Source organism: Macaca thibetana, chromosome 18 (assembly GCF_024542745.1).
Source record: "Macaca thibetana thibetana isolate TM-01 chromosome 18, ASM2454274v1, whole genome shotgun sequence".
In the NCBI taxonomy this organism is placed as follows: domain Eukaryota; kingdom Metazoa; phylum Chordata; class Mammalia; order Primates; family Cercopithecidae; genus Macaca; species Macaca thibetana.
The window spans coordinates 55,948,126-55,971,116 of record NC_065595.1 but is presented as its reverse complement, the minus strand read 5'-3'; the positions used below and the strand labels follow the sequence as shown (position 1 = coordinate 55,971,116).

Below are 22,991 nucleotides of genomic sequence, written 5' to 3'. Positions count from 1 at the left end.
CCCTGGCACGATCTTGGTTCCCTGCAAGCTCCGCCTCCCGGGTTCAAGCGATTCTCCTGCCTCAGCCTCCTGAGTAGCTAGGACTGCAGGCACGCACCACCATGCCCAGCTAATTTTTGTATTTTTAGTAGAGACGGGGTTTCACCATGTTGGCCAGGATGGTCTCCATCTCTTGACCTCGTGATCCGCCTGCCTTGGCTTCCCAGTGTTGGGATTACAGGCGTGAGCCACTGTGCACAGCCCAGCTTCTTTATAGGAAGCAGGATTCGAGGCCCCTGTCAGGGATAAAATCAATTTTCATCCCATTTCAGAAAGGACTTTGGTAATCCCAAAAGTGGAAAATGATCTGCTGTAACCCGATTCTGTTCTCCAACACAATCCTTTGCCTTCCCGACAAAGACCTGGGCAAGGACGAAACCATGGGGCAGGGCTTCTGTCTTCTACAAATATGCCCAGTTATCTTTCAGAACCCCACTTAGGATGAACCTGAGCTCGGAAGCTGTCCCAGTCCTCACTCTGGGGTGGTCATTTTGTCCTGGTTTGGGCAGGACTTCCTGGTTTTAGCTCTGAAAGTAAGTCCCATATCCCTTCAGTCCCAGGTAAAATGAGATAGCTGATCACTCTCCCCCACACCCTCTTCCCTTTTGGGCCCGTCATTGCACACTTCACATTGTATATTCACTGCACCCTTCTGTGAGGCAGTGGACTCCATGAAGAGAGGGGTCCTATCTTGTTCCTATTCATCTCCTCTCATGCCTCACTGGTATTAGAAAGTGTCCCATGAAAATTTGTTGAGCAGGAATTGCTACTCAAGGCTTAGATTCTGTGTAAACAGCTCCACTCTTATTTTAAAATTTATTTTTTAAGTTTTTATTTGACAAATAGTTATTGTGTATATTTACAAGGTACAATGTGATGTTTTGATAGACGTATACACTGTGGAATGATTCTATCAAGCTAATTAACATATCCATCACCTCACGTACTTATTTTGTTTGTAATGAGAACATTTGAAATCTACTCTTTGATTTTGAAATATACAGTACATTGTTATTAACTATGGTCACTATGCTATACAGTATAGTTATCCAACTAAAACTTTCTACCTTATGATCAGTATCTCTCAACTCCCCATCCCGCCAACCCTCATTCTACTCGCTATTTCAATGAGTTCAGTATTTTCAGATTCAACATATACATTAGATCATGCAGTATTTTTCTTTCTGTCCCTGGTTTTTAGAATCTGTGGAGAGGATCTCTCAGGGCTCTGCATTTATTATGGGGCCCTTGCTTTATTCTTGAAAAATAAAACTGGGATACCCAACCTTGCAACGATTATGGAGGCCTCATTATCTGGGACTATTACCTATAGCAGCTATAACATTCATTATTTAAAAACTATTGATTTTTTAAAAAACCATTTATTGTAGATAACTGGAAAACACAAAAGAAGATATAATGACACACAATTTTATTGCTAAGGAAAAATCACTGTCATTTATTGTATCCCCTTTATAAAATACAAATTAAATAATCATTTTGTAGCCTGTGTTTTCTATCCTCTAATATAAAGTGAGTATTTGCCCTTGTCAGTAGCATTTTTCTACAACATAACTAAAAATGGATTTTAAGAATCTTTGTAAAAACCAAAAGGGGATTCATCAGTTTCTATTTGTATATTTTACGTATCCTGAGTAATCTAGTCATAAAAATGATTGTATGCTAATTTTAAAAAGGCCATTTCAAAAAGGAGAGAAGAAAAGTCACCCTAAAATCTCAGAGATAATCTTTTGATGATCTTGTTAACATTTTAGTGTCTATCTTTCCAGACATTTTCCTGTGGATCGATACACGTGGCCACGTAGACTTAAACACATATTACTACCCAGGCCAAACATCTCTTTATATACTTACTGGACATTTTAATTTTTTTCACCTCTAAAGTGTTTATGTAATTTGCATTTTTTTCTGGTTGGGTTTCAGTATTTTCATATGGACTTATATGATCATTTTAGAATATTAGGGCTATTAAACATTTTGTTTTAAAATTTTAGCAGTATCTCCCTCAGAATTTAATTTCTTTTAGTCATCTTTTTTTCTCTTCAGAACTTTAAATTTCAGTGGAGTGTGATATGCCAATGTTACCTATTTAGTTTCTGCCTTTGGTCCAACATAAAAAAAGGTCTTGGCCACCCCTAAAATGTATTTAAACAATCTATGGCTAAGTATGAATTCCCTTCTTTATGTTTTAATTTTTAATCCATCTGGAATTCATCTAGCTTAAAGAATTATGCAGTAAAGGAAACAAATTTACTTATTTTCTCCCAGAAGGCCAGCTAATTGTTCCAACATCTTTTCCTCTTTAATTAGAAATGCCAGCTTTAGCATATATATGTAGTTTTCCCATTATTGTTATTCTCTTAAATATTCTACAAGTGTAGTTTTGCTTTTTTCCCTTTACCAGTGAAATTTGAATGGATTACTCTCTCAGGAGTGGGTCTCATTCCTTGTTTCTTTCTATAACATTAATCTATTTTTTTCGGTTGTTGTCAGTGAATATGGTCTGAATAACACTTATTAGTTGGAATTTATTGAGTTTTTCTCTGTAGTATAATGTGGTTCAATTTTTGTAAATGTCACAAGAAGTTATTAATACAATCTCTACATAGCATATACCTCTGTCTTCTCTCTCTCATCTGTAATTTCTATTACTGCTAAGTGTGGGTTGGAACTTTTTTAAAAGAGGGATTTGAAGTTGGGAACTTGGTTTGTTGCAGGAGGAGACCCCTTTGACTTTTAGATTAAGTAATTGCTTGATTAACTGCACAAGGATATGGGGTCAAATTTTCAGACAATAATCTTTGCTCTTTTTACAATTATTCTTTCCATTTCAAGCATCCTGAGTTATTTTATTTTATACAGAATTCAGTTGAGTTTCAGTTTTTGATTCAGTATGAGGGGTTTTGTTTTGTTTTTGCATTGATGCTTTATTCTTCGTGTATGATTGTTACGTTGGTTATGTTTGTTTTTATTTAATTTGCAATGGTGATAGATTTCATTATTGTTTTCTCAATTATTTATCCACTTCCCCACTTAGCTGTATTTTATAGCCCTGTGGACTTTGGGCTTTGCCATGGGGTTGTTTTGACCAATGCAGTGTAGATGGAAGGAACAGTGGCCAGTTTTGATCAGAGGTTTAAGAAACACCATGAGTTTGGCTTGTCCCTGGAGCTTCTGTCTCCTGGCACAAGAACCCCCTGACAGTGGCTGTCCCTTCAACTTGGGACATGGAATGAGAAGACACAAGGAACCCATCAGAGCTCAGCTGAGCCCAGCAGAAGTGCAGCCCACCGGAGACCTGCAATCAAGAGTAAATGTTTTTTGGGGGAAGTTGTTGAGATTTGGGGTTACTTGCTGCTGCAGTTACCATATTTCCCTTCCTTTACCCCACTCATTCTTTAAAACTATTTTCGTTCTTCCTTCTCCTCATCCATGCATCATTGAAGACCATCAGCAGGCCAGAATGAAGTAGGCAAGCAAAGCAGGGATCAAGGCCTGTGGACAAGGAGGGAATGGGGCTGTGTTAAGTGATTTGCTGTGTCCTGGAGGACTGAGAAATGCATTGAGGATAATGGGAGTCGGATCTCCTACTGTTGGGAATATGAAAATGGAGACAGCTAGAATCAGACTTGCCAAATTTAGCAAATAAAAATAAAGGACACTATTTGGGACAGATTTATACTAAAAATTTATTTGTTATCTGAAATTCTAATTTAACTGGGCGTCCTGTATTGTATCTGGTAATCTTGGATAAAATAAACCTTGTAGTGTTGGATTGAAATTGGAGGTACCAGCATGAACTTACAGATTTACACACACACACACACACACACGTAAATAAAGACGTGTGACGTATATATATGTAGGGACCAAGAAGCTTTTCCCTTGGCCCTCTGAAGGTTTGCTGTAAAATCAACTTGCACAAGGCAGATTAATTGGAGAAAAGGCATACAAATCTATTTAACATGTATACATGGGAGCCTCCACAATGAAAACCACTAGATACAGGGGAAATTTTCCATTTTTATGCTTGGGTGAAAGTATGGACAGTTTTGTAGAAATGTAATTGGAAAAAAAAAGAGTGTGAGTGGGGGAATCCCGCAAGATCCGTCTGTCTATATTATTCCTGCCCTCTCTGTCTGAGCTGCCTTTTTTTTTTTTTTAATTCTGGGTATGCGGCAGGGCCCTCTGAAATGGAAGTCTTATGACCTACAGTGAAACAAGGTAGGTCAGATAATTGTTTATGGTCAGTTTTTATACATACAGGCAAAGGGAAAGTTAGATTAATATTTTTAGGTTTTATGGCTGGTTTTCGGGAAGGGGTTTCTTTGCGCTATTTATAGCTTACAACGAGTTGGGTAAAGTATACTTTTGTGAATAAAATTTGAAACAATTGCCTTTCTCTCTACCTGATTGCTCCAGAATTTAGAAACAATTTGTGAGTATTCTTAATTTAATGACAATATAGTTATTTGCATAAGTTCATATATGGTTTCTGTGACCTGCATTGGAGAAGAGGGATTCTAGTTTCTATGGATAGCCTTGAGGGAGAATGGTGCTGAGAGACAGGAGGGTAGGAGAAGGTCAGAAAAAAGCTTTTGCTTCTGAGGCTGCTTCTGAGGCCACTTTGGAGGCCTTCATTTTAGGATACTGTTTTCTGAGCCCCTACATTCCCCAGTCTGAAACTTCCCCCAGAAGTTTCACAGTCCAGATATTGGGTTGGTGGATTGTTTTATAATCCGTTGAACCAGCCTCTCAGTCCTGAGGATAAGCTAGTCCAATGATACAGTTAATAGTGTGTCTCGTTGCAGGCAGCAGTGTTGCAGGTGATCTTCCACCACAGTCAGGCTTCTCTATGATTTGAGCAGTCACTTATTTAATAAGAAGCATTCCTATGGAAACAAAAGAAAAACAAAGGCTAGTGGTTAGAACAAACTATAAACTTAGTTTCTGAGTCCAGAGGGAAGCCAGTTGAAAAGATTTTTAGATATTGGGCTTGAAGCATCTTCCAATGAAGTGAGAGCAGACAGTGGCAATCTGACAGATTTTTTTTTATGGTTTGCAGTTTGCATCAGGTGTTCCAGTGAACTTTCTGAGTAGTCTGTACACCAGCAGGCACAAAGGCTGTTCATACATGAAGCTGCTGTAATGATTTTTCGAAGTTTTTTTGATCAAGTTGTCTAGTTTTAGCTTATAAGGCTTTAGGAAAAAGCAGTTTTAATTTTAGTGATTTTAAGTAAAAAAAATTGTAAACATTAGTTTGGAGCCAGTAAAACAATTCAGTATTTGGTCCAAATTGTATGGAAATAATAAAAACTCAAAAACAATGGACAAGGCTAAAATCTAGAATCTAATAACAGATCTAATAACAGATACATTAAAGTTTTCTTCTGAAACCTAGTTTTCCTCCAGTCCTCTGTTTCTACCAATGACAAATCATAGTACAATTTATTTGAAAAGTAAGTCCTAGTCTTATTTTACTTGACTTGATTGTTTGCATAAAGTGTGGCAAAAATAGTGATTGGCCACATACGGTCTTTTTAAATTGGGTTTTCTGGAACTTTTTATAAGGAATTTCAGATAAGACTTTCAAAAGCCTCCTGAGGCTAACGAAGCCAAGGATTTGTCATTAAACTGTTCCTGTAATACTTGTATGAATTGGGTGAACTCCTCTTTGAGGTCCCAGAATTACTTGAGGTTTCCGATCCTATCATTATTTACTTACCGCAGGCCAGAAATTTTGTAAAGAAACCATGTAGACAGGTTCCAGCCCATTTTTTCCAAGGGGCTTTTTTTATCAGTTCTATAAAGTCAACTTCAATTTCTTTTTTAAAATTTTCTTATTTTTTTATTTTACTTTAAGTTCTGAGATACATATGCAGAACATGCAGGTTTGTTATGTAGGTATACAAGTGCCATGGTGGTTTGCTGTACCTATCAACCCGTCATCTAGGTTTTAAGCCCAACATGCATTAGCTATTTGTCTTGATGCTCTCTCTCCCCTTGACCCCCACCCTCTGACAGGCCCCGATGTGTGTTGTTCCACTCCCTGTGTCCATGTGTTCTCATTGTTCAACTCCCACTTATGAGTGAGAGTTCAATAACTAAATCTTCTTATTCCTCAGCAATAAAGTTTTTGTTTTTTTGTAATAGTGTCTAAGCAAGAAAGAAAAACAATTTGAGCATTTCTTTTTAACTTTCATTTTAAGTTCAGGGATATATGTGCAGGTTTGTTACATAGGTAAACTTGTGTCATGGGGTTTGTTGTACAGATTATTTCAGCACCCAGGTATTAAGCTTGGTATCCATTAGCTATTTTTCCTGATCCTCTCCCTCCTCCCACCCTCCACCCTCCGATAAGCCCCAGTGTATGTTGTTCCCCTCTGTGTGTCCATATGTTCTCATCATTTAGCTCCTACTTATAAGTGAGAACATAAGGTATTTGGTTTTCTGTTCCTGTGTTAGTTTGCTAAGGATAATGGCCTCCAGCCCCATTCATGTTGCTGCAAAGACCTTGTTATTTTTATGGCTGCATAGTATTCTATGGTGTATATGTACCACATTTTCTTTATGCTTTTTAGGTTGATTCTTTGTCTTTGCTGTTGTGAATAGTGCTGCAATGAACACATGTGTGCCTGTGTCTTTATGATAGAACTATTTCTGTTCTTTTGGGCATATGGGTCAAATGATAGATCTGTTTTTAGGTTTTTGAGGAATCACCACACTCTTTTCCATAATGGTTGAACTAACTTACACTCCCACCAACAGTGTAACAGTGTTCCTTTTCTCTGCAACCTTACCAGCATCTGTTATTTCTTGACTTTTTAATAATCACTATTCTGACTGGCATGAGCTGGTCTCTCACTGTGGTTTTGACTTGCATTTCTCTAATCAGAGATGTTGAGCTTTTTTCCTTGTGCGGATTGGCTGCATGTATGTGATCTTTTGAGAAATCTCTGTTCATGTCCTTTGCCCACTATTAAATGGGGTTATAATTATTATTTTTATCAATTTGAGTATTTTAAACAGAGGGATCTAATGCTATTATTGGTTATATGAGTGGGAAATGAGCTGAGAAGGCCAACAGGGGATAGTGTGGAAACCCAGAGAGGAGCAGCAATGGGAAATCCCCACGCCCCAGGCTGGAGTGGGAGGGAGGAGACAGTGTTCTTGGTGCCAGTGTCTGGCATCAGCTGGATGCTTAAGCACTTTTTATGTGGCAGCTGGAACCATGGAGAAAATTGTCTCTATTGAGATGCTGCCTGAGGCACAGAAGAAGGGGAAAAAATACCTGAATTTCTTCCTTCTCTTGGAATAAATCTCCCAGAAGTGCCTCCCGTTGACCAAATCCTGACGGATACAGGGGCTGGAAAAATGTAGCCCGGAGTTGTCAGCCCTCTGTCTTAAGACAAGAGCAGAGGAAGAGTGAGGAATGGATCTGAGGTCAAGACTGGCAAAGGTTTTGCCTCCCATAGAGATTCCGCAGCTGTATAGAGTCTTTTGCAAGGTTATTTCCCAAACCATATTACCCACCCTGCCCCTCTCCCTACATGCACATATACACACATATAATGTAAGATCTACTTTTTTATATTATGTCTTAAATGCTATGAACTCTTATCCATTTATTTTGTAAGAGTCATCTTTTTGGATTTTCAGAGTCCCAAGCACTTTCAGTTTTTTAGTTGATTCCTTTTGATCACAAGCAGGACTGATTTTCCTTTCTTTGTGGTTTCTATAGCCAATCCTGTGAGCCTTCCTGCTCCTGGGAACTCTTAAGTTACCACAGTCTCAGAAGAATTCTGTGTTTGGTGTCCCAGCAGTCTCTGAATTCTAGAACAACCTGTTCAGTGCCCTTAGGGTCAAGGAGGCATGTGTCCCCCAATCTGATAGTCATTTGAGTTAAATACTTCCAGTGTCATCTCTTTTATGGGAAGAACTCTTTTGCCTTGCTTCTAACCCAGGAGTTCTGCTCCCAGTAAAACAGCTCATTCTTCTCCCAAGAATACCCAATTCTGTAGCAGTTATGGGGTTTATACCGGTAATTTCCTCTGCTCATACCCATTCCTAGTATGTCATCTTATATAATTTCTATCATGGTTCTGCAAATATATGTCACATAGACAACCACTATTTCTTACATCCTACTCAGGGCTGACATCATTAATTGATTAGGTTGATTTATTTAGTTCATTATTTAATTAATTGATTTCATTGATTAAATAACTATGATTAAATGATTATGCTCATTTTCTGATGAAAACGACCTTAGAACACTTCCTAAAATTATGCTGGAAGTCGTTCCCAGTAGCACGTGAAAAGAACATGTATTTGACATACTGGATTTGGTAGCAAGGTCTAAACTTCAGTTCAAGTTTTTAGCAGACAATGGTTTGTTATGAGGCAATGAACATGAGGAGTACCTTCAAGTTCACTGAGACATTGACTGATTTTGCTTTGAAATTTTTTCCCTTTAGAAGAAATCTTACCAGGTATCGGTGATGCTGGTAACAAGAAACAAAGAGAAAGAAGCAAATAAAGAGAAAGTGAGACTGAGTTCCATTATATGCTGTTTTACATTGGGTTCCTTGGAAACAGACCCTGAGATGAAGAGCTGCATGCAGACTGTTTACTGGGAGATACTCCTGAGAGGCGTCTATACAGAAGTGGGGAAGACAGCATTGGATAGAGGGGGAGGCTGATCTGCGAAGCATTTCCAACTGAAGGCCGTGCTGATTCTCCACAGACCTCTGCAGGGGAATTTCTGGGGTGGGGCTGGAGGGTCTTGAGAATTGTCCCAAACTGAAGCAAAGGTTAAGCCTTTATGCCCCTACATCAGCAACATTGGTTTGGGGTGTCCCCTGGTCGAGGGGAGAGCAGTCTTGGACAGGGCAGTGCTGGTTCCCAGTGGGATATTTTATCGCAAACTTTGCAGGGTGTTTTTTTTTTTTTTTTTTCTTTTTCCTGTCACAGATGCTATGATGGATCTTTGGCCCATATCGCAGTGCTAGGGTTGTACCTGCATAATACTACTTTTTTAATCTAATAATTTGTCTTTTGTTTTGGAAGGCATGATCTAAGTCAGCTTGGTCCCTACAGACTCTTTGTTAATATAAGGGATTCCTAAATCTAAACTCTTCATTAATATAAGGGATTCCTAAATCTTCATAGGGCTTTTCTTCTTTGGAGCTCATATGTCTTACCGAGATACTACAAAGCACTTGTCATTTTTTACAAATCAAGTCCAATTAGCATAATGTCATTGATATTGTGGACCAATATGGTGTTTAGTGAAATGTCCAAGTCCCTTTGGACTATCTTATGACAGAGGCTGCGAGGGCAGTTAGCAGAGAGTTAACTCTGTTAATGAAGCCCTGTGGGAAGACCATAATAGTGTATTGTTAACCATCCCATATTGAATGTGAACTGCTTTCTGATTCTTCTTTTGGATGGAAATGGAAACAAAAAGTTAGCCAACGACATAGTTATGGCTATGATGATGAAATTTGTCTTAGTCTGTTTTGTGCTAGACAAAATACCACAGATTAGGTAATTTATAAAGAATTGAAATTGATTTCTTACGGTTCTTGAGGCTCAGAAGTCCAAAGTCAAGGTGCTGTCGGGTTCAGTTGTCTGATAAAGGTTGTTCTCTACTTCCAAGATGGTGCCTTCTTGCTACATCCTCTGGAGGGAAGGAATGCTGTGTCCTCACAAGGCAGACAGGCAAACCGGCCAAACACTGTGTGAAACCTCTTATGAGTACCCTGATCCCATTCCTGAAGGAGGAGCCCTCGTGGCCTAATTACCACTTAAAGTCTCCACCTCTTAATATGATCACATTGGCAATATCTGAATTTTGGAGGAGACACATTCAAACCATTTGTTCTAGTAAAGATACCACATTGGCATAGCAGCTGCAATTGAGACTTCTCTTTGATTAAGGTTGTGACAGTTTTGGTGCTAAAGCAGGCCCATGCTGGCCTGTAAGAGCCAACTGTTCAATTTTCAGGAGCCTTGTGAGCTGGTTGTTAAACCTATGGTGGGACCATTATACTCTGGAAATCGGCAAATACTATATAGCAATCGTCCCTTGACCCCTGGAGAGCCTGTTGTTAAATGTTTACCAGCATGTCATTGGTGGTAGTCCATTGTCATTTATCATGTATCATGATTCTGCTCCATGTACATTTTCCCTTTGCTGATTTTGCTTTGTTTTGCTGCAATAAATCACAGCTGTGAGTATGACTGTATTCTGAGTCTTGTGAGTCCTCCTAGTGAAAAATCAATAGAGTTTTTGTAGGGACTAGAGTAGTGAATAAAATGAGGCTATCATGGCCATCACCAGTTTTGCATTCTTCAAAATTTTATTGATGGCACTAAATTTTGCCATTTCCCCTGGGATATGGTATTGTCTTTATTTATTGCCTTGGATAGGGGACAGTGGGAATATTTCAGTGGCTTCCCTTGGCTTTCCACGCTTCAACAGCTTTTGCACCACAGATCAAGAACTTGATGTAAGAGTTCTGCCATTTATCATGTATATCCATTTCAATTACACATTTGGGTACAGGGAAATGATCACTGGATGGATCCATGAACCCACTGGACCCATCGGGAGATTGGAGCTGGGTCATTATTAGCCTTCACTTCACCCTATTATAATGGGAAGCACAATGGAGCTTTGTGTCCCTGGATATCACAGTCCATTCAGACCCTGGGTTCAATAATTCTTGTAAGTTTTGAGGACAGTACAGGGAAATGATCACTGGCTGGATTAATGGACCCAGTGTAGCCTTAGTGAACTGGACGTGGGTCATGACTGGTCCCTATATTTCTCTATTCAAATGGAGGGGCATAATGGTGCTTTGGGTCCCTGGGAATCAAAGTCAGCTTACACTTAGATCCTTGTAAGTTTTGGGTGTTCCCATTTTTCCACTGGACAGTTATCTAAGGAAATGGCTGTTGATCTCTTTGGGGAAGAACTTGGAGAATTACTGCTAAATACACTTCTGTGGTATTGCACGGTTTTTTTTGTCATAGGGACCTGGCTTCTCCTTCAGTCATTTTTGAACTGAGAACTGGATTAAGTTCAGATGCTTGTTAAACAATCATGACTTCTTATTCAGGCAGATGGTTGCAGGCTCTTGATCCTCTGTTCTTGATTTTTTTTAGTTGGATAATTTGTGCAACACCTTTGATTGTCATGAATGTATTTCTTACCCCTTTTGTAAGACTGCCCTTGGGGCCCTTCTCTGGCACATTTCTGGCTGGTTGGGGGCTCCCTAGACTTACCTGGTATATCCTCTTTAGCATACCCACTTCTCTAACCTTTAAATGCCCCTTTCAGACCATTTGCCATATCAGTTTTGGTATTTCTAATTCATTGGGCCAAATAGATGGATGGGCCATGATATGTTTCAAGCTTTTGAGAGCCATCCTTGCAGTGTATTATACTCTCTCTGGAGTATTTGCCCAGACTTGAGTATCGTGGGAGAATGTTCCCACACTGATTAATTCTCCTTGGTCTAACTTTGTGTCCTACAGCCCCACCTCTCAGGATCCATTCCCATGCATGCTTTCGCAACTTCTGCTGGCACATATTAGCCAGAGCTTACAGTTTCTTTGGTATATAGTCCCTGGCCTCTTAGCAAGCCCAGTACGTCTCTGGTTAGGGTGCGCTGAAGTTTAACCTTGCTGTTTTTCTGTTGCTTAAAGGAGCTGCAGGGGTGGGGGGAGGCAAACATTATTTTTTAAGGCATGACATCAATCAGGGTCCAATCAGGAGACAAAAATCACACCAGTAATTTGAACAGAGAAAATTTAACCTAAGAAGTATTAAGTAGTAAAATATATTTAACTACAAAAAGGCATAAAAGAGGGGTCTAAGGAAGATACAAATAGTACACGTGGAAAACAGCTACCACTGCCAGAGCTGAGGGAGAGACCAGGAACTTAGAAAAGATATCTTCTCCATCTTCCTCCATTGAGGCTGAGGTCCAAACTCCCTTGGAGAGGGTGTGGTTGCCATGGGAACATACAGTGTGTTGGTGAAGAAGAAAGTTAGTAGAAGGCACAGATGGAGCTGGTCTGCAGAAAACAGCCCACTGGGTGGTGGAGAAAATTGCTGGAGGGTGCAGGGAGGCTGGAATTGGTCCACAAGAGCTGGTAAGGCGAGCATTACTAGGCCTCTGCATGCTGATCTGCTGGCAGCGAGGACAAAGAAAAATGGCCCTATGGAACCAGTGAGAGAATCTCCTTCCTCTGGCTGTGACCTTGCAGTGTCACCCCAGTGCCCTTTGTTAATAAAGATATTATACCATGGGGAAAGAAAGGAATGATTACAAGCTCTAGCTCTAGGATCACAAAGCAGAACAAAGGAGGATGGATTGGAGCTGAGAGGAACAAATTGATGACTGGCACAAGCACTGTGAAAATTTGGAAAATGTGGCACCAAAGTCTGCTTGTACCTCTTTGCCATGCCCCCCATCAAGAGGTAGAGTCTACCTCTTTACCTTGTTGAACCTGGGCCGATCATGTAACTTGCTTTGACTGACAGAGGAGACTGGGAAATGATATTGTGATACTTACAAACCGATGCCTCAAAAAGCCATGCAACTTTTATTGTCTTCTTCATGGACCCCAGTGGCCATGCTGTGAACTTTGTCATATAGATAGGCCATGTGTAGGAAAACTTAGCAGTCCTGCATTACAGCCCACCAACCCACTGCCAGATGTGTGAGGAGATTTGTGGGGACAGTTCAATCCTAGTCAGATGACTGACTGACTGCAAGCTCAGGAGAGAATCCCACAACAGCACATAAGGCACAGACAAACCATTTCAGTTCATCCTAGCCACAAATGCTATCCCACAGAATTGTGAGCAAATAGATGTTTGTTGCTTTAAGCCACTAAGTCCTGGGGATGATTTGTTACATAAAATTTATAAGGCCGGGTAGGGTGGCTCACACTTGTAATCCCAGCTCTTTGGGAGGCCAAGGTGAGAGGATCACTTGAAGGTAGGAGTTCGAGACCAGCCTGGGTAATATAGACCCCATCTCAACAACAACAAAAACAAATAAGAATAAAAATTAGCCAGGTGTGGTGGCACACACCTCCCACAGCTACGCAGGAGGCTGAGGTGGGAGGAGTTTAGGTTACAGTAAGCTGTGACTGTGCCACTGCATTGCAGCCTGGTCAACAGAGCAAGATCCTGTCTCCAATAAAAATAAAAATAAAAATTAAATTAAATTAAATTAAATTAAAAAATTATAACTGATAGTGTAGAAAAGAGTTAACATAGCAAGCCTGGCTGTTATTCTTTGAAAGGCTTGCTGATAAGGTTAGCCTTTGACTAGTATTTGTAACTTGGGTTTTGGGAGGGTTCCTACGATTCCTGGAATGGGTAAGAGTGGCTAACTGTGCCTAAATTGTCTATGCAAACAACATGGTTTATACTAAAACAATGTGGTTCATTTCTGGGAATCTGGAATATTGGTACTTGCCACGTAGAGACTGCCTACATGATCAGCCCTCAGTTAAAACTTTGGGTGCTGAGTCTCTAGTGAGATTCTCTGATTGGCAACATTTTCCACGTGTTGTCACAACTCATTGCTGACAGAATTCGGTGTGTCCTGTGTGACTCCTCTGGGAGAGAACTCTTGGAAGCTTATGCCTAGTTTCCCTGGGATTTCAATCCATGTGCCTTTTCCCTTTGCTGATTTTGCTTCGTATCCTTTGCTGCGATAAATCATAGCTGTGAGTATGACTCTATTCTGAGACTTGTGAGTCCTTCTAGCGAACAATCAAATTTGGAGTGGTCTTGGGGACTCTACACACTAATATAGACACTTGCTTCAAAGCAAATTGCAGGGCACTATTTCTACCAAAGTGGGGTGGGCCTCTTCTGCAGACCCAGAGGCCTCAGGGGAATCTGGGAGCTGAAATTCTCAATGGCGTTACTCAGATATCCCCATTCCAAGTCTCAGGGTCCTAGGGTTTTCCTAATAGAGCTTGATCTCAGCATAGGAAACCTTGTAGGATGAGAATTCAGCTTTCTCTGAAGCTCTGCTACCTGTGAGCCTGATCATTCTCTCTGCACATCAGCAGGCTGCCTGAGATCAGCATTTCCTTAAATGTTGCCCAGAAGTTGCTCTGGCTTTCATAAGTTTACTTGAACTGTTGAATGACCGTCCTAATTGTAATCTCTCTTCAATCAATCAATTTTCCAGAGGAATTCCTTTTGTTTTACATATCCCACATTCTTCTCAAGGGCCAGAAATATCTCAAAAGTGATTGCATCCACTTCCACAAGGAAAAATGTGAATAGTGGCAGCACTGCAGTATGCCAGGGCCTACCTCTTCTCGACCTTCCACCAGGGTGGCTCTCCATTCTCATGCAGTTGGTGAGCAATCCAGCTCCAAGACCCTCATCACTTACTTCTATTACTACTACAACTTAATTGTACATGTGTAACACATGTAGAGCTTAGTATATGATTCCACATAAAGGAACTCCTTTATTTCTGGAATTGCCTTGAAGGGAGCGTTGGAGTTGCTGTTCTCTCTGTTGTCAAGTGAGGGAATTAAGCCTCAGTGGAGTGATAGCCCAAAGTCAGGATTCTACTAAGTTGCAGAGTCAAAGTCAACCTAGATTTTTGACTCCATCATTCTTTCCTACCACATTGTGCTGCTTCTCCAAAGAACTGGTGAGGAAATTGCCAGATTTGCATTTGCTTATTCAAATTCTTATGATCACCTTAGTATTGATGTGGGTGGTAGCAATCTACACCAGATACATTTGACCTAAAAGAATCAAGGGCATAGAAGAGGGTGAGGAGCTTGTCAACCTTTAATGTGCAAACAAGTCACCTGGGGATCGGAAATGTTAAAATGTAGATTCTGATTCTGGGAGTCTGTATTTCTGACACGCCCCCCAGTTGGTGCTGATGCTACTGCTCCTTAGCCTCACAGAGTAGCTAGGTTCTTAATAGCAAGGTTCTTGAAGAATCAAAGTAAGAAAAATTTAGGAATATTGATTTTTTATTTTCCAACTTTTCAATGTGGTAAAATGCAAAACATTTTTCTACATTAACTCAATCCATAAACACTCAAAAAAAAAAAAACACACTAAAAACACGCTTAAAAAGGGGACAAAAATAAAGCTGCAGAATTTTTCAGATTTTAACCAGCCATAAGATAAAAATATCAATTTCTAAGAGCTTCATTCAGGCATTTGATTGACGAAGCTCATAAACAGTGAGTAAGTTAGGTACCCATGCTATGCTAGAATTCCCTTCCAGTTTTACAAGGACAAGGTAAAAAGACACAGCCAAATTTTGATCAATTCATGGAGACCACACTAAATCATTCTGGGGGATGACAAAGATTCTCTTGTAGACTAAACTCTAATCAACTAGGCCCTGCATCCAACTAGGCCCTGACCTTTGGACTTTCATATTCACTGAATTCCATGCATTGTCCAGTTTTAGCAGGAACCCTGTTAAGTCAATGTAGACAGACTGTCCTACCTGTGATATCTGATCACCCTTGATATCTGATGGGGTCCTTCATCCTCCACCCACCAGCTCCTCAGGTGATGTCTGGCCACCCTGGCCTGCTGTCAGCAAGAATCCTGTTAGGTCAGTTTGGGCAGAGTCCCCCTTACCCCTGAGGTTTCCCCCTTTTATTATTTTTTTTTGAGACAGAGTCTGTTGCCCCAGCTGGAGTGCAGTGGCAGTGTGACTTCCTCCACCACAACCTCCACCTCCCGGGTTTAAGCGATTCTCCTGCCTCAGCCTTGTGACTCCTCCTTGGAGGTCTGGAGGCATGTGCTTGTAGTGGCACTGCCATGTAGCCATGCCTGGCTAATTTTTGTATTTTTAGTAGAGACAAGGTTTCGCTATGTTGGCCAGGCTGGTCTCGAACTCCTGACCTCAAGTGATCCGCCTACCTTGGCCTCCCAAAGTGCTGCGATTACAAGTGTGAGCCACCACACCCAACCCTGAGGTTTCTTCTTAGCAATTTCCCATAGACTGCTCCCCAGCCTGCCCCTTGACCTCCTTGCTTGTAAATTCCCACTTTTCCTTGTATTCTGAGTTGAGCCCGATTTCTCTTCCCTACTACAAAACCCCACTGGAGTAGCCCCTTTGAATAGTTTGCCTCGCCATTCTTTAACAAGTATCATGAATAACTTCTTCCTTCACAGGGATCGTAGTTGTGCTGGGTGATCCAGGATCCAGCTTCAAATTTTAAGAACTTTCTCAGTAGACCTCAGAGAAGTTTCTGGCTGTCTGTGATCAACTTTGGAAATCTCTCAAAATGACACCCGTTCCCAGACCCTCACCTGCTTTTTGGTTTCTGTATTGTCAAGGTCAGCCACAATGCAGCTGACCTGCAACTTGTCTCCTCTCTAACCTTGTCCTTCCTTCTTGCCAGTGGCCAGCTTTCGGCTCCTGCTCCCACCATCTCTAGCTTTTCCTCAGGGACTGGAGTAGGGCACGGCCACACAGAGGGTCATTTCAGGGTTAAAAATTGAGGCAAACGTTACAAAAAACTAAAGTGGTGACGACCTTGGAAATTGGGGCTGGCTTCTTAATCCTGGGACATCTGGTGGCCTTAGCTCAATCTCCACAAAGCCTCCCTGTGGCTTTTTCTGGGAAAAAAGAAAAAAAGAAAAATCCAGCAGGCAATTAAACTCAATCCCCTCCCCCCTTCTCATGTTCCGTACCAAACCACATTGCCAGCCTGTCATAGAGTTCTTTTCTTGACTGCCTTGTGACCCAAATGACAAAATATTTCCACTCAAAGTTTTGGGCGCTTCACCTCCCTCCTCTTTTTTTTTTTTTCCTGTAAATGGAACCCCAAAAGTTTGGGCTAGATATATTTTTTCCCTTTTTTAAAATGGACTTTTTCCTTCCAGAAGCAATGATTCAGGGCCGACAATTCAACTTATTTATTTATTTGTCTACCCATCCATCCCTTTATTTATTTATTTATTTGTTGTATAAGGTAATAGCTTATGGTACTTACCCAGAGCCAGCTGTTTGCAGGATGCCGAGAGCAGGTGGTCTGGGAGGCCTCTGATGAATTGCAAAAGACACTCACCAGCTGCCGACACTGTGTGTAATGAGCAAACCTGCAAAAATCTTTATTTTCAATTGGATTGTACCTTTAAGTAAGCAAGGGAGACAGCCAGTATAACTACAGACCATGACCAACAACCCACATAAACAGTGTGCAAACACAAGTGATTAATGTACCACTATTTCAAAACATCTAAAGCTAATGAGTCAGATTTACTAGGGTGCACAAGAGAGGGGAGAGGGATGTGGAGGAGGAGAGAACAACTTAATGGGCCTTAATAGCCTTTCGTTGAGGCCTCAGAATTCTCCTGCCTGTGGTCCACAGTGCCATCTGAGCTGGTAAACAAACACCCTGCTGGCCCGCGAAGGCCATTTTCTTTCTGGCCATTCAGGGAGAGGGGTGTTCCAGTTTCAGGAATAGAATTAGGGGAGCAAGCTGGTGTTCACTGCACCCTCCAGTGATCTCCGATGATATGCGGGGATAATGGGTTACAAAGACAGACATTAATAAGGTAAGATAAGAGGGGGAGGTTTATTAATTTTTCAAGTAAGTTAGGATGCCCCAGGGCATGGTAAAAGTGTAAAGAATCTGGTGAGCGATGAGGGGCTTGCCTGATTAATGCAAGTCAGCTGTCCTCCGAGGGCCATAGCAATAATGATGAGATTATGGAAGAACCTACTGAAGACAAATGAGATGCATGTGGAATAAAAACGAAGTGTCCTAGTTACTCTTTTGGAGTGCATGGTGGGTTTTTATTAAGGAAGAACAGAGGTACAAACGACAGCCTGAGGAAGCGGGACTCTGCTTGTTCTGCTCAAGTGCTTTCCGCCTGGGCCTTCCAGGAGTTCCCGGCCTGCCCTGGAGAAGGGCTAAAAAGGCAGTGCATCCAGCAACAAACACCTTCCACGTAGGCAGATCGGAGGCAGCAGGGCTTGGTGCCTCCACCGGGCCCCCATGGCCTGTGGCTTTGCCTCCAAGCACGGCCGTGCACGGCCCTCCCCTTCGTGCTGCTGTTTCCTCCAGGATGTGCTGGGAGCTGGGCTGCCTTGTGGTTCAGACACCCCCTATCTGTTTCTGCTCTGCCACTGCTGACCGATTAATTTGGAGCTGGAGAAAAGAGAACTTGCATTAGTTTTCTTTTCCTTTTCAGAATGCTCAGTAGGTATTATGTCCTGTCTCTGTATGGTCCTCATCTTGCTTGTGTACTTCTCTTCCCTGGCTTGCCATTCAGTCTGAATCTTCCCATGGAGGCAGAGGCAGCGTCCCCACTCTACCCCGGCCTTTGACGTCCATGTGCAGACAGTGGCGGCAGGGACCCTTGAACTTCAACATGCAGAGTTATTTGAGGAGCTGGCTAAAAAGGCAGCTTTAGGTCTTAGCTTCCAAAGAGTTCAGGCTAGATACCAGGAATCTGCCTTTTTAGTAAGCACTTCACAGGTGGTTCTGATACTAGTGTGCTCAGTTGATAGTTTGGGAAACACTTTGAAAGGGGATGAGATGGACCATGGGTTGCCTCTCATAGATTATTCTGAATGTCAAAGTGCCTAAAATTTCACTGTGGATGATTCGCCTTTTTACATCAACTCACAAGAGTTCATAGTAAGATGTCAGTCTGCCACCCCCAGCTCCCACCATGCAGTGGTAACCCCTCAAATCATTTTTAGAAATGACTCCCTTAGTGTGAGTCTGTTTATCACACTGGAGCAGACAGCTTAGAGCACGATGGCCAGACTTCTAGGGAAAGAGTCATGGATCAAGTTGGAAAGGAGGAAAGGGAGCAGAGGACGGCCTGGAAGAGCAAGGACAGTTGGTGGGGAGGCAGGATATTGGCAATGGGTCCCCTGGGGCCAAAAGCAGAAGTGGGGGAGATGGAGAGGAGGAGGGGTCCCGGGGACAGTGGTGAAGCCAGTGGTTCTCAACTTTTTTTTTTTTTTTTGGTAGCAAAGCATTTCTTTTCAAATGAAATCTAAGTGGAAATTCCAGTTGATAAAGCCAATTAAATAATTTATTAATATACATTTTATTTCAAATGTGTAACAATTATCTTTATAATGATAAATTATATAGATGAAGCTGTTGGAATGAACACAAAAATTAGAAATTGGTGGCTGCAGATAATAATTCAGCCTTAGATCATCTGGAATCAGCAAATTTGCTCAGATAAATGCTGTAAATGACAAGTTTGTTGGCAGTTGGCTTTGCAATTTTAGGAGATTCCCTTAGTCAAAGTGACCTGGACTCTTTGCATGAGGAGCAACAGGGAATTTATATTTTAAGGTTGGATCACTCATGATATTTAGTAAATATTCAAATTCCTCTCATTGAAAGGTCACTGCAGAAAGCAACCAGGACATTGAAACAAGAGTTTAAATAGTCTCTGACTGGTACAACCTAGCTTGCTATTGCACGAATGCAATTACCCTACAGGAAAAGAAAGCCCCAAGCATAGGCAGGAACCCTTGCTGGCACTGGAATAAGCCCTTCACTCATGTGCTGTAAGATGTGCTTTTAAGCAATTTTACTTGAACTGTCAGGCGGAGGCCAGACTTTATCCAAGTACCAGTGCAGCCCTACCACATTCCTAGTCAAGGAGACAGTTCTTAGAAACTATAAGAACCTTTATTCCCAGATCTGTACAAAATGATTTACTAATAGGCACAAGTTCACAATGTGCAAAAGGTTGTACGTTTTAAAGACATACAATTTATATTGAATTTATATTAAAAATGGAATGTACTTCCACATGTGTTAAATTTATGTACTTACGTATTTCATGCATTGACATTTAAATATAATGTACATTTAATTTACAATAAAAATGTGTAAGTTTTTTTTCAGGTTGGGGGTTAGAGAATAGGAGATAGGTGTCATACATTTGAAATACATATACATAATGAAATTAAAACAAAATACCTATAGAGCCCTTGGATGCTTTCTGAGGAATGCAGGATTTGGAAAATCAGAGTCTTGGGCCAAGACTGCGCCTAAGACAGACTCCATCACTAAGGATGAGGTGGGCAGCAGAGGCTGGACATTGAGGAATGTCTCAGAGTGTCTTTGGTAACACTAGATTTTTCTTTCATCCAGCTACTTGTGCAAGAAGCTACAATGAGAAAAAAAAATAGCAAGAAATAGATGAGGGAAGGAGGTGCTGTAGAGATAAAAACAAAGAAAAGGAGAATGAATTGTGCTGAGATAGAGACGCCTGGATGAAGAAGCTGGCCCTAGCACCCATAAAGCTGGAAAGAAAGTGGGGCCTTGGAAACTTCTGGAAGGATGCGAGGAAAGAAAAAGGCAAGGAAATGAGATGGAGAGGAGGAAGAGAAACTAGGAAGCACTTCGGAAGCATGTAAATTACAAGGAAATGAGGAACAGCCTTTATTGAAACAGTCTGTGAAGTCTGTGCTACCGCTGAGAGCTTCATTTTACTGTCCTGGCAAGGAGGTAGGTGCTCAAAGGACTTTGTCTTGGAAGCCCACTGTGGCTCCCCCGGGCCTGGCACTTTCAGCCCCGTCCTTTTGCTCTCACTGTTCCTCTCTGCCTGCTCCCTGCGGTCTCTTCTTGGCTCTCTCCCACTTAGCCCACCGAGGCCTGGCCATCCGAGTAGAAATAGACTTTCATTTTCCTTAGGTCTGCGCTGTGCGTACTGACTAACCCGCTTCCTGCACAGGTATGGCCCCTCTCCAGTGCCCAGCACCTCATCGCTATGGTAACGGAAGACACGCTGATCATCCGGATTTTGCCTTAGAGACCTGGGCTGTACAAGCTGCTTTCCTGGGGTAGCTTGTCCTTTTGCAGTTAACCGAGATGCCTGGGGAGAAGAGCGTCCCCCAACAGGGTGGCAGGCGATGCTTCCAGATGCGGTCACTTGGCACGTCTGAGCCGAGTGTCTCCATAAAAATATGATGTAATTAACAGAGCCGCAGCAGCTGGAACAATTCAGCACCTCACATTGATTTTCCATGTCTCCTATTTACTTTCAGTTTTTAAACTGTCTGCAGTGACAGGAAATCAAAGAATTATAATGGTGTGTGTGAGGGCCCGAAGCTGGGTCGGCATTTCCTTGTGAAATCCTGAGATTAATCAGTTTCCTATCACTCAATCATCCCTTTTCACTTCTAAAGGAAAACTGTCCTCCAAAATGCTACGAAATAGCAGTCTATTTTTGGATATTAAAAACATCAATTGTATTATTTTAAAATTTGAGAGGAGTGTTTAAAAAAAAAGTTGGCCTGAAGCAAAGTTCACTTGTCTGTTTTCTCCTTCAAGTTTAATAGGAGTTGGCAAAGGCATTTGGGTGCAGTGAGACACAAGTACTATATTCACCCTTCCCAAGTTTTGTGGGCTTGGAAAAGTTTCTTGGTGGAAACAAAGAGAGGAACTGCATTCCAAGTTTTTTCAATCACTGAAACGAAGGAAAATAAGTTTCCCCATATGTAGTTATTCATGAACCTTCATCTGAAGCTGGGTTGGTTGGCTTTCTCATAGTTGGTCACTGTAGTTCCAGCTCTGTCAGGTGAAACTCATGAATCTTGGGTTAATTTCACTTTGGGATCCTTAAAACGCTGGAGAAAATAGGCAGAAAGCTGCGGCTGCAGTGGGGGAAACAGGCCTCGGTCTGAAGTCAGCTTGCTCTAGATCGTGTTTGAAGACTTGCCTCAGATTTAAGTGGTCTTGCTTTTTTTCCAGACTCCCTTGCCGTGGCAGATTCTGTGTCTTGGCCACGCTGTAAGAACTCACTTTTCTTTGTCTTTTTATTGATTCAAGCAATATAACCATTTCAGAAATAATTAGGAAAATCAAGAAGAAAAGTGCTCATAATTCTACCGCTCAAACACAATAGCTATGATTGTTTTGGAGCAATTACTTTGGGTCATTTTCAAATGCTGAGTTTTGATATGATTCTAAGCATAATGTACAAACAACTTTACATGTTGCTTTTGCACTTAATCTATGTCAGAAGCATTTCCCCATGTTATGATTAGCTTCAGTAAATATCTTTTTAATTGCTGCCCAAACAGCTGGAACAATTCAGTCCCTCTTATTGACTTTCCATGTGTCCTATGGAAGTAGAGACACTGTGTTAACTATTTCCGTATTTTGGGGCAATAGATCAAATCCATTTTTCACTGTAATTAATCCCATGATAAGTATCTTTATAAATAAGCCTTTTCTCTATCTAAGATAATTTCTTTAGGATAAATTCCTAGAAATTACAGGGTCAAAGTGGATAAATATTTTATGACTCTTGATATTTCTTGTTGATCTTTAAAGCTATTATGTGACTTTATATTATCACCTAAAATGTTTGAGGAATCATGCTTTACGAGGGGATTTTATTGACTAAATATGCAGTACTGGGAGAGCTTTATGTGTGCAGTTTGATGATGCTGACAGATATCATGGAGATAAACATTTTTTAATTTAAAGATGTTCTGTTTATGTTTAACATACAGAAGTTAATGTTAAGCATGATGCCTATTTTGTTTAACATACAGAAGTGACTTTATTAAAGCCATTTCTTCTAAATGTGCAATAAACTATGATTCTTTGCCTGGTTCTAATGTTCTATGTCATCAAACCTCATAAAACTAATTAGCATCATACCCTCTCCGTTTGCCTGTGAATTTTGAAGATGTGAATTTCTCTTCCATATGAAATAGAATTTGGTGGGCATCCCTTTGCTGGGAATAACTCCTTGAAAAATAGAAAAAATACTGAGCGGAAAGAAAGTACATTTTCTGGGAAAAGAATAAGAACCCAGAGAGATGGAGTGAGAATTGTACCACAGAGTCCCAGCAGCAGATGTTTTGGGTGTTGAAACTCCCACTAGAACAGCTGCAGAAATG

At 41.1% G+C, this 22,991-nt stretch overlaps 1 long non-coding RNA gene across 1 annotated transcript in view; it reads left to right on the top strand.

Annotated features, from left to right (window-relative positions):
• Positions 1-22,701, top strand: part of LOC126941071 (uncharacterized) — a 28,248-nt gene extending 5,547 nt beyond the window's left edge. The window contains exons 2-3 of the long non-coding RNA XR_007721083.1: positions 20,230-20,586; positions 20,813-22,701. This is a non-coding gene — a long non-coding RNA (uncharacterized LOC126941071). The remainder of the gene's footprint in view (positions 1-20,229; positions 20,587-20,812) is intronic.
• The last annotated feature ends 290 nt before the right edge of the window (positions 22,702-22,991 follow it).